This window comes from Quercus robur, chromosome 7, assembly GCF_932294415.1.
Source record: "Quercus robur chromosome 7, dhQueRobu3.1, whole genome shotgun sequence".
NCBI lineage: Eukaryota > Viridiplantae > Streptophyta > Magnoliopsida > Fagales > Fagaceae > Quercus > Quercus robur.
Window position 1 is genome coordinate 24,347,027 of NC_065540.1, and position 13,661 is coordinate 24,360,687.

Here is a 13,661-nt window from a genome sequence, read left to right on the forward strand (position 1 = left end):
GGGGGTTATTCATTGGTATTCTGATACCCAGCCAATGGGGGTTATTCATTGGTATTCTGATACCCAAACTAATGGAGGTTATTCATTGGTACTCTGATACCCGGTCAATGGGGGTTATTCATTGGTGTTCTGATACCCAAACTAATGAGGGTTATTCATTGGTATTCTGATACCCAAACCAATGGGGGTTATTCATTGGTACTCTGATACCCAGCCAATGGAGGTTATTCATTGGTACTCTGATGCCCAGTCACGGGGATATAGCGTGACCATAGTCATAAGATTGTTAAGAATATGAATTACGTTTGAATATTTGAACTATTTTGAATCCTTAAAACTACATATGTGATTTTGGAAATGTTTGAGTATTTAACTATTTTGAGTCACTTAAATTGCTTATGTATTTTTTTGAAACCTATTGTAAGTTATAGCTTTTAATACATGGAAAACTAACTCTCTTCTAAACCATCTATGATATAGTTGTAAGATTAAAGTATGTGATTTATGTGCAACTTATTATTTTGAGACTACGAAACTTCTTCAGTATTTTGAAAACACATAGAATATTATAACTTTGAAAACACATATTACATCTTATACTTTATAGATCTATTGCTTGATAGAACTTATTAGGATTTTGCTTACTTATTGAGTTGTCAACTTACCCCCCCCCCCTTTTCCCCTCCAGTTTCAGATTGTGAAGAATAGCAAGTTTTGGGAGTTTTGATGTTGTGTTGTGAGCAGAAAAAGAAGCTTAGTGATTTTGGGATTGGATGGTCTTCTAATTGTTTTATATTTATTGGCCATTTGGCATTATGTACATGAGGTTTGGATTTTGTTCCTATTAAATTATTGGAGATCTATTTTATAAAGAAATTATTGAGGTATTTTGGATTCATTTGATTTAATTTTTGAGGATAAATTTTAGTTGCTAAGAAGGCCTTGCACACTTGTAGGGTGCTTACTTTATAAGCGTGCAGCAGTTGTCACGTGCCTATCTCTATACTTGGGTTCGGTGCGTGACAGTTATATATGAAAATAACACCAATATGTTGTGGTTATCGCACTTTCTCAGATACTATAATTCTTCTTCTATTCTCAAAGCCCCTAACTTGGGTAAAGCAGTTGTTTTCTAGGGACTATTTCAAGGCAAAGCAAAAGGGTTTGACATGGAGAAGGCTTTATTGGCAAAGTCTATTCATGATTTTGAAAAGGCAATATCTATGGTATCTTAGCACAAGAGACGTGGTTGGGAATGTGAGCAAGCAAAGAAGATTTATAAAACTCAATGTTTTATGTTGAATAAATATATGATGTACTCTTCTATATAATGCAGATTTGTTGTATTATGTTCTTTCTCTACTCTTTTTGAGTCATAGCAAAAGAATTTGACATTGCTAACTATATTCTATTTATTTATTATGAAAATAAGATTGTGATCATTATTGCAATTTGTTTATTTGTTTATTCACAGTATATGTAACTATGAAAATAACTTCATTGCCAATGGACCTATGGTAGTGGTATTAATCTTTTTGGCATGTATGTATTTTTATGGAGATGATAATTGCAATATTGGTTTTTTTTTTTTTTAAAGAATCTCGTGCATTGCACGGGTTAGCGACTAGTTTACTTAATAAACATTGTTCATGCAACAACAACTAAAGTCGGCCGTTGTGCACACCGTCTATTACTCCCTAGGCTGAGCATGTCCCTTATATAACACAGATATATAAAAGTAGGGCAGGTGTCATATATAGTCAAAACTTGCTGTTGGTGGTTTCCCTGTTTTACGAATCCATCAACACACTCATTTGCTTCACGGTAAACGTGGTGCACCCGAACCTCCCAAGCCCACGCCATAAGGCTCCTGCAATCACGTAATAAAGGAAACACATTAGGAGGGAAAATAGAATTCTCATTAGTTAACAAGCCTAATACTATTATAGAATCGACTTGAAGGTGGATGGATCTAAATCCCAAGTCCCAAGCCAACTGAAGTCCTTGTCAAACTGAGCCCAGTTCTGCGGCATTGTTTGACGTAATGCCCAGATTCAAAGAAAAACTTGATATCCATTTCCCAGAATTGTCTTGTAAAAGTCCCCCAGCCCCTGCCCTTCCTGGATTACCTAGTGAACTTCTATCCGTATCAATATATTACTAAAAGCTGAAGCGTAGCATTTAATGTTGCTATGCTTCCATTGAGCCATGTCAGCAGCCATGTCATTATCAATTTTTTTTCAATTTTTTTATACAATTTTTTAACATTTAAAGTGAATTAAAAACTCTATTATATTACAATCAAAATATCATATTTAATTTATCTTATTTTTAATTATTCTTATTTATTATTAAATTTTCAATTCCATTTTAACTTTTCATATCCCCATTACTCTCTACCTTAACTTTCTTCAACCTTTCTCATTCCATTTCAACTTTTCATATCCCCACTACTCTCAATATTAATATTATTCTATCTTTTTATCTTCCTTTATTTTTTACTCTTCTTATTCTTATCCTCATGCTATACAATTGTCATTTTCCCTCTTATTCCATGTATAATTTCTATTTTTCCACACACAAAAGCCCCTTTCTCTCTCTCTCTCTCTCTCTCTCTCTCTCTCTCTCTCTCTCTCTCTCTCTCTCTCTCTCTATATATATATATATATATATATTTTCCTTCAATTTTTGGTGTATATATATATATATATATATTTTTTTTTTTTTAATTTTAGTGTAACAGGTTAACCATCAAAACATACTGATGCAGTATTGAAAGCTCCACCAAATGCATCGCAAAAATCAGTTTTAGACTACTAGAAGTCAGTTAGTTTGCTAAAATTGGAATTGACAGGTAATCCAGCTTGATACAATTTAGTTTTATATTTTATGTTGTTATCTTTTTTATTCACATTGGTTGTTAAATGTTATATTATTGCATTATAAAGATAGTATATAAAAATATAACATTATTTTATTACATAGCATAACTAAAATAATATGGTGTTTATTGCTATACATTTCATTTTTATTATTTTATTCTCATCTTATTTTATTCATCATTTAAATTTAGCAACATCCTCCATATCATAATTGTGGGGCCCGGCCCAAAAATGATGGGCTATTCCAAGCTCAGGCCCGTCCGAGGAGCGTCCTGTCCAACGAAAAGCCTCATATGAAGCGCTGTTCAACCCCGATAGCGTCAAGGAAACCTGTCCGAGGAGTAACTCCTCCTCGGACATCACGAAGCCCAGACGAGAAACTCTGCTCAGCCATTTCAGCTCACCTTCCCCAACATAAAAAACAAATTAAATTCAAAATATCTCACGGAAGGCTACCACCACATTAATTGCGCCCCAACCACCCTCTTGGCCGCATTAATGAGGAAAAGACCCCTGAACAGTACCGCCTTGGCCTCTGCAACTCACAAAAGGTCTGATGAGGGCGTCTGATGGGACAGGTGCTCAAGTGGATGCTTGGATGACTAACAGGTGTAAGGCTGGGATGAAAAGGAGAGAAATATATAATGTAATGAAGTCCCTCAAAGGAGGGACGGCAGAATTGTAAGAGGAACAAAAGAAATAAAACCAGACTTGAAGAATCCTTCTTTACGTTCTGATTTCTCTATGCAAACAGTACACTACATGCATCAGATTTGATAGTTTCACTGAGGCCAAGCTCTTTAACCCATTCTCTACAAGTATTTATTGTGGGTTGTGCTTTGGGCCAAGGCCTGATCAACATAAGTTAGGCCAGGAAAATCGTGCAACCACAATTGGCGCCGTCTGTGGGGAAGGCTTGTGCGTTGGCACGGGTGGTGCATGAGTCAGCTCTCCAATAACCGGAGATTCACGAGTTTTTCCCATCTCCAGCGACGTACAGTTACTGCTCCGCCATAAGCCTCTGCTGGGGGCTGCGCCTTACATTGCCAACGGAGCGGACAGCTCTAGGGGCTTGCGGCCTCGAACCTGCTCCTCCCTCCCTGGCCTAGGGGCTTACCTTCGAAAGATAAATCAATATAGAGAAAAGAACCAAGGCCTTGCATGGTCCTCGGACCCAAGCCTATGGGGAAACCAAGTACAAAGATGAAGACATCTTAAAAGTAATGGACAGAACCAAGGCCTTGCATGGTCCTCAGACCCAAGCCTATGGGGAAACCAAGTACAAAGATGAAGACATCTTAAAAGTAATGGACAGAACCAAGGCCTTGCATGGTCCTCGGACCCAAGCCTATGGGGAAACCAAGTACAAAGATGAAGACATCTTAAAAGTAATGGACAGAACCAAGGCCTTGCATGGTCCTCGGACCCAAGCCTATGGGGAAACCAAGTACAAAGATGAAGACATCTTAAAAGTAATGGACAGAACCAAGGCCTTGCATGGTCCTCGGACTCAAGCCTATGGGGAAACCAAGTACAAAGATGAAGACATCACCGGAACCCCCTATATCCCAGTCGATGGCTCAGATGGATTGCTTAGAAATCATCAGCCTTGGACGATATTCACGCGCTTATCACAGAATATCCAACTGATATCTCGGTTAGTTTTCTTAAGTTTCATTTATTATGAGTCATCAATGTAATGCCTGGTATGGTCGATAAATTGGAGTTAGTTGAATTATGCTTCAAGTCATACGGCTCTAAGTACTCTTGAAGAAACGCACACATAGGGCGCACCCATTCAAGAAACAGTGTTGTCAAAGAAACAGTGCTCAAAACAAGTAAAGAAATTTCCATTCTTATCATGAAGAAGAGATAGTACAGTGTACAAGGAAAAGCTGGAATCAGCCTACGTCGAAGCCTACTACATAAGCAAGAAAAAGAAAAATACAAGAAAGCTGTAGAAAGCCGAGGAGGTATGTCGGAGGAGAGGTTGGCTACAGCCCCGAGACCTTATTCTTCCCCCGCATCTTTGCCTGCCCATAACTCAGGCAGCCAAAGAGACCCAACTTGAACCTGACACCGTTGAAGAAAAGGTGTAGGGAGTTGGAGGTGGTGGGGCTTTCTCTAAATATACGCCTACCGCAAAGCAGAGGCGCTGATGGGGAAGAACCTTTCTTCTGCCGCACCAAAACTCTGGCAAGGACAGAACCTGCTTCGGATTTTGACTAAAAGAGGGGAAAGTTCCTTTCCCTCTCGGTGGAGATGGAGTACTCCCTTGAACTTGTGCTTCCTGTGCCCATACCTTACTGTTATAAACCTCATGAAGACACGGCGCTTCTGCGGTGGAGGAAGTTCTTTCTTCCCAACCCTCGTTTTCAACATGTTATGCCAAGAAAGGAGGACTCCGGATATGGAAGGCATGATGTAAGAGAAAACCAAAAGGAGGGGTGTATATATATAAAGCACCCTTTTCTTCCTCCTATTTATTTAAAAAGACAAGATGATGGCAGTCAACTCACGCGGCGTCCCAAGGAGCACTACAGACAAAGTAGTCTTGGCTCAACTTCCAACGTCAACTGCAGCCAAAGAGATTCAAAGAGCCTCGTAAAGGCGCGCCTCGATCCTTGGGGCGTCAGAGAAGTACTGCATGGCCAGAGGTTGCAGAAATATCCCTTAATTTGCGGGTCCATTGAATTCACGGCCCAGGCCCGCTTTGCGTGAAGGCCCAGGGACACCCTGTTCGGCACCTCGAGAAATGCTCAGGTTAAAAGGGAAAACCAAGTACTGATGCAGACGTTGGTCTTGGACAGAACCTAAGGCTTGCATGGTCCTCGGACTCAAGTTAAAAGGGAAAACCAAGTACTGATGCAGACGTTGGTCCTGGACAGAACCTAAGGCTTGCAGGGTCCTCGGAATCAAGTTAAAAGGGAAAACCAAGTACTAATGCAGACATTGGTCTCGGACAGAACCTAAGGCTTGCATGGTCCTCGGACTCAAGCTAAAAAGGGAAAACCTAGTACCAATAAAGACCCAAGTCTCGGACTCAAGCCTAAGGGGAAAAGTCAAGTACATAGGATAAAACGCATAAGTCTAGAACAAAACCCAGGTTTTACAAAGTCCTCGGACTCAGGCTCATTGGGAGATCAACTGCCCGAATGAAGAAATTTCTCGGCTTCAATACTGGAAAGGGTTAAGTCTCGCGCATCATGAAGATAGCAGAACAACCTAATGATCGTCAACCAAAGGAGGCCATTCATCCGATGGGTAACACGTCCTCGGATAGCTACTTCTTACATCTTATCGAAGCATTTAACACACATCACGGCCAATTTTAAGATAAGTCTCATTCCTTACTGGTCGGATTGCCATGCTGAATAATATTTTTGTTAGAGTTATCGTGATGTCTTTTTAGGAACGATTACTTTGACCTTAGTTATTATTGATTCAAATGCTATACTACTGTGCCGAACAGCGCTTTCACATTTGTTAAAACATATAGCCAAGACATACGAAATAGAATAGCAATCATTTTTATTAATATGAAAAACTGTTACAACATACAAGGAAGGGCTTAAACAAGCCTATACAAAAATTGAACTACTAAAACAGTAACAACAACCGTAACATAACTAAGTAAACCACAAAGTGTCTTCTGAATTCGCCTTCAAAGTCTCTCTGAAATCTCTGCCTCAGTACTGCTCATATCAGGAGAAGTACCTTATACAAAAATAATGAAGGACAAGGAAGAAGAATTGGAACACATGGAAGCACTTCAGCAAGCTCTTGTTGCTGAAAAAAGCAAGGGAAAAAGAAGATGGAGGACATGAGCGGGAAGGAGGAGAAGAAGAGGGAAGCAATGAAAAGAAAGTAAAAGGAGCAAAAGAGGGAGAAGGGGAGCCTTATTAGGTATGCTCATGAGAGAGCGGATGGAGATGACAAGGGATGTTTTCGACTCAGTCACACCAGAAATGGGGTGTGACGAGTTCCTGCTTCGGATTTTGGCTAAAAGAATGGGGGGGCAAATCTTAAGCCTCCGCCACCCTTGCCCCGACCGAGCCATCTCGAGTTTTGTAGGGACATGGCGTTTCTGGGAAAGGAAGGGTTTGTTCATGGTGGATGATTATGAGATAAGTATTATTGAATAGGGAGTAACCGGATGGAGGAAATGGATTCTGGGAAGAACGTAAAGGATTCGGATATGAAAGGGTCACCCTCTGTCTTCTCTCTTTATATAGGGGACGAGGAAGAGGGTATAAGACACATTCAAATCCTCAAGGAAATCCAGAGTAGGACGCGCCGTTTCGTTCTCCCACACCATCAGTAACCGTTGCATCTGGAAGGTCTCGTAAATGGTAAGAGATTAAAGGCACGTTGCAGATAACCACGCGGCATAACGGCCACGTACGTAAATCCAGGAAAAACGGCTCGTAGACCGGCGCATCCCTCGTGGAGGTGAAGAGTCATCAACGTTGATCAAGGGCCAAATTAAATGAGCCGCAGTCAAGGCTCGGTATTACCAAAACCCACCTCTCCAACCCAGACGTTGGACAGCAGGGTTTTGAGGGGCTATTGTGGGGCCCAACATTCTATGGGCCCAGCTCGCAAGCTTATGGGGAATCCACAGGTCACCAAATTAAAGGAGGCCAAGGCCCAAGCCCAAAAATAGTGAGCCCAATGTGGTTCAAGGGTACGTCCGAGGACCGCTCAGTCCTCGGAAAGCCCAGAACCCCATTGACAAGAATGGGATACAGGCAGACTTGAAAGATCAGAAAATATCTCACGAGAATAGTCTTTAAATATCCTTCATTGACATGACATCGCCCCAGACAGAGCCGGATTTTTAGGCTTTATGGATCATCTCCCACAATTCAGGGATTAGACTGATGGGACAGATACCTGCCCTGGAAAGATCGACCCTACACGTGGACGAAAGACAACGAACGTAGGCTAGTATAAAAGAGAATGATATGTGACCAAAGGAGGGGGCTCCAAAAAAAAAAGAAAGGAACTTGATGAAAGGGAATGTCTGAAGAGTATACGCTGGACATCACCTAAAAAACCCGCCGACGGGCAATCGGGGACAACTCCACCGCTCCTCGGACAGTATCCGAGGAGCCATATCCTTCTCAATACAAGGTCGGAGGGCCTGAATATTCAGCCCAAAGCTGTATCTCATGTTGGTTCATCTAAAGTCAGGCCCAAAATGCCATCCTGTGATCCAACGCTGGCTTTTTAACCCCACTCTCTACAAATATTATTGTGAGGGACCTTCCGTGTGCGAGCCCAACCTCGTCGCTGGGCCGTTACAGATTTTGTGTCCTTACAATAATTATTTATATTTTGTCTCATTTTTTTTTTAAATTAAACGTATAATATTTTATTCAATAAATAAAAATTGTTCTTATAAAGTCTTCCCATGAAATGTTACAATGCATCAATGGAAAAATGAAATACAAAACAAATATCAATTTAGAAAAACTCAATTTAAAAAAAAAAAAAGGAATAAACAATTTCTTATAAAGTATTCCCATAAAAAGTTACAATGCATTAATAGAAAAAGAGAATACAAAAGACATGCTATTTTAGAAACACTAAATTTATAATAATAATAATAATATCAAACCAAACATATCATAAAATAATAAACTAATAGTTATGAATGTACTAACTTCATGGCAGCAAAATGGAGTAAAATAAAAATAAAAATAAACGTTACAATATGCATATTTAGTACATTAGAATTATCATCAAATTTGGGAAAACAATAGGATGTTAACAAAGAGGGAGAGAAAGAGATTAGTAAAAGAAATCAAACGTCAATTAAATAAATTAATTAGTAACCGTTAATTGGAAAACAAAGAGACCGACGGCTAAAGGAGTAAAAAATTAATTAAAGATGACCCTACGAATGTTATTATAAACTTTACAATGCAAATAAATAAATCCTTAAATTCACTTAATTAAATCATATAATCAACAATTAATTAAATAAAATCATACAAAATTTAAACTTGAAACTAATCAAACTCTAATCTAGAAAATCATATTTATTATCAAAACTAAATGGAAAACGCTCTTCGGTAATAATAGAAATATATAAGAAATAAAGATGAAAATTTTCAAAATCTTTTTTTTTTTGACATTTAATTTAACATTATTTATAAATAATAAAATATATAAAAAAAGTCCTTAAATGCTTATATTCTTCACAAACCATGACTTTTAAAATCTAATGAAAGGTTAGAAGAATTTAACTCTCATTTAATGCCTCTATTATGAAAATTAACAGCCAGTAAAATATGATAATAGTAAGAAACGTTATAAATGAGAACATGAAAAAACTAATTAGCCACTATTATTATGGAATAGATGTCCTTTTTTTTTATGTATCTAAGAAAATGAAATGTATAGGGTTTACTTATTAAGGTATATGTAAAGATTCACGTTAAAAAAATATGTTAAGGTTTTTGAAAAAAAAAGTAGATGTAAGGTTTTTATTAACTTAAAAGACAATGAAAAACCAATTTTTAATTACGACAACCGTCGCTACTTTATAAATCACACACAACACTATATTCAATATCCTAAACAACATAGTTAGGCACTTTTGGATATAAACCACCATATTCAACTTATAAATTACAACCCAAATCAATCATACAATTACACAATCAAAGCATGAACATGTAACATGTATTACCTTCTGAATTATTGCTTGGAATTTTCACAATTATTGAAAGAGAATCTCCAAATTTAATTTTTAGAAAACATCAAGACAAGGCGAATTTTATTCTTTTTAACTTCCATAGAAAAAAAAAATATTACGCACATTATTTCAACCCTTATGGAAAAGAAGGTTTACATGTAGCATGCAAAACGTGTTTAATTGACTTAGAGATGTAAAAATTAGTCAACAAACTATGGTAGAATTAAGGTTTCAAATTTTAAATAAAACAATTATACAATAATAAAAAATTATTTTGTGATAAATATGATTATGAAATGCATTACTTTTCTTTAAATTAGTTCAAATTACAAAATAATAATAATGAGATCACCATAAAAAATAATCATGCGCAACGCGCTGGTCTGTGACTAGTTAAGCTTAATAGATGGAACAACTGGAGCAATCGATATAACAGGTTGATATACTTTACATAGGACAAGTTTTTCTAGGCCAACCAAGTAACAAAATTCAAAAATTGCCTGGACCGTTTTATAAGTAAGTCTATTCTGGGAACTTGATTGATTGCAGAATATACACTCATTACGAGCTAGCCATAGATGCGAACATAGAAATGGGAAATATATTCTCCAGGGTTTCAGGTTCAGGATAACAGCATTCCCCGTTGCATTGGTCTTCAACCATGTTTGTAATGATAATTGGAAAAAATTAAGGGACAGGATACCCGGTGAATGACACCAGGCTTCCTTAGCCCACGGGCAATCTCTTAAGATGTGTATCATTGTTTCAGGAGAGTTGCATCGAGGACAGCGGTCACTAATGTATGACATTAATATTTCCTTCCATATAGTCTAACGGGTACTTTGAGGAATGAAATCTATTTTTTTTTTTTTTTTTGGGCATTCATTGCTGCATTCCATGTCACCACCTTGGATGTTTAAAATTTGAGATGTACTCTAAATGAGCTTTAGCTCAATTCGCATCTTCTTCTCTTATAAGTTCTAGGTGAAAGTTGAAGTCATAGATTTAAGACTCATTAGATGTATGTACAACTTACCAATTAAAAAAAAAAAAAAGAGTTGTACTAAGAAGATAACTTGTTCATTATTAAGAAGGTTTAAAAAGTTAAAAAGAACTTGGATATAATTTCCAAGATTTTCTTATCTCGTGCATTTAGGGATACCAAACTCACGATGAAAATTGTAATGGTGCAATTAAAGTATGAAGTGAACCATAATTGGATTGTCTTGAATGATTGTCTCTTCCAAATTTCATAAAATACCCATTAAGCTTTTTTGAGAAATTTAAAAAGGTCATCTTCTAGCCCGTTGTAATTTTCAAATTTTTTTTGATAACAAGAGCAATTCTATGGACAATTTTTTTTCTCAACATATTTCATAGTATATTAAGGTCATAATAATGGGTTCAATATCATTTTTACATAGTTTTACCACTAACACTACTATTAATGTCCATGAGTGACAACATATGTTTTCCCTCAAAAAAAAAAAAAAAAATGACAACATATGTTACGTGTCACCTCAACAAATGTATGATAAGATCTACCTTTTTCAGTCCCAAAAAAAAAAAAAAATGTATATTAAGTTGTTAAGATACCATAATACCAATTATTTTCCAACTACCTGAAATACACCGTTATATATTCAGGTAAAAATATAAAGTGACTTAGGTGAAGTACATTAGGTTTCTCAATTAAATTTTTTTCTTAAACGTGGTTTTTCAATTAAATTCAAGCATATAGTTGTATTGAATTTAATTGTTATTAGAAAAGAAAATATTATTTGTATTTTTTTTTTAGTAAACAATAATACTTATTAGAACACACACGAAAATAGTAATATTAGTGTTTTAAACCGGGTTTATAATACATTATTTAACCAGAGTAAAACTACAAAAGGGCCTAACCTTTGTAGTTGTAGACTGGAGTTATAAACAGCGAATACTAGATACACACAACCAATGTGGCCTACCCTTTTTTTTTTTTAATTTTTAGTTCACTATGACTCGATTGTCCAAAAATCGAGTTTTAAATTGAAACTCAATTTTTAGAAAATCGAGTTTCAATACAAGGACACTTCCCTAAATAATTTCAAACAGGGGGCATTTTGCTCGAAAGTTTTGGTGAAAATGGTAAATGCCCATTTTGGCCATGGGATAAACATCCCCCCCCTTTTTTTTTTTTTTTGAGTAAACAATAATCATGGTTTCAGAAGGGTTTTAAATTGAGGGCCAAAGCAATAACTAACGTATTTTTAATCTAAGTGCAAGGAAAAATGTGTAGTTTACATTTTACACCCATTATATATATATATATATATATATATATATATATGAAATGGGTTCAAGTTATACCTGGTGTAACTCTAAAGAGTTATGCCTTTTTTAAACCATTGGATTTAAGTAGATCCAACGGTCAAAAAAAGACTCTCATTAATACTAATATTCTAATTGGTCTCATTTATAATCCCTTATTTAATATATTCTATACTTATCTCTAAACCCAAAAAAAAAAGTCTACGTCTCTCTCTCTCCTCCATAATCATGTTTTTCTCTGCTCTCTCTTTCTCCTTCATTGCTTTTCTCCAACTCAATTCCATTGCCTTTCTCTTAATTCCAATCTCACCACCATGCTCCTTGCCTCATCAACATGAACAATATTTTAGACATTTTTGTTGGTGTCTTTTTGTGAGTAGCACACATGTTTTTATACTTTAATAGTTAGATTCATTATTTTTCAACTACAAAAATGATTATTACTAAAGCCAAAAACTTTTTTTGTGCCATTATGAATGTGAAAGAACTAAAGTAATGATTATTACTGAGATTTTATTTTTATTTTTAAAAATAAGTATGAAATGCAATAAATATGGGATAATAAATGAGATCAATTAGAATATTAGTATTAATAAGGATTTTTTTTTACCATTGGATCTACTTAAATCTAATGGTTTAAAAAATGTGTAACTCTTTAGAGTTACACCAGGTGTAATTTGAATCTCTCCCTCTCTATATATATATAAAAAAGAAAGCTGTTTTTTTTTTTTTTTTTTCATTATCAAATTTGGTAAAGCGAATTTATTATATTTATTTATTTTTTTCATTTGGTATCAATGTCATTTGATGGCCGCATAATTCTTTTCCGTCATTGAGAACAAACAAAAGTTAGTCCTAAAAATCAATTTTACAAATATAGCCGTCTAAGAGACTTATAAGAAAAAATTGGAAGCCTAGGGTAAGTTTGCAACTAATCCAAACCCCAAGGCATATTTATGCATTCGGCCTGAGACATTTTTTTTGCTTAACTTAGAGCATTCCCATAAGGTGTTATATAAAAATGTCATTTCGACACATCAAAAAGACTACTTTATTATTTTAACACACCATTTTACAATTTACCATACATTACATCTTCTATTCTTCAATTCTATACATTAAAATAATATATACAAATATTAAAAAGAAATTAAAAAAACCAATAATATATAAAAATACAAAATAAAAAAACCCACCACCCCCACCACAACCTATAGCCCACCCTCGTTGCCAGCACCCATCAACGCCCCACATCCCACCCCACCACCATCCATCACCCCATAACTCACCATCAAGGACATCAAAACCACAACATCAGAACACCACATAAACACCCAAAATCAAACCCACCGCATCAGAACATCACAACCAGAACAAAATCCCTTTTCTTTTTAATTTTTTTTTATAAAAAAAAAAAAAACAAAAACGAAAACAAAAGACACTACCCAAGCAGCCGCATCCCACACACCTGCCCACTGCCGCCACCAACCCACCCATCCACCGCTGACCCATCCATCGGAACCCATCCACAGGTTGACCCACCCACCACCGAATTTGCACATCAGAACCCACTACCATCAATTCGCCCATCACCATCACAACCCACCCATAGGGCAACCTCCAAAGATCCGACTATTACCATCTGAACCCACCCATCAAATCACTGTAAAAAAAAAAAAAACCCACAGCATCAAAGATCGGCATCAGGTCGGAGAATGCTCTTACCATTTAACCGAATCTTTTATTAATAGATATTTTGA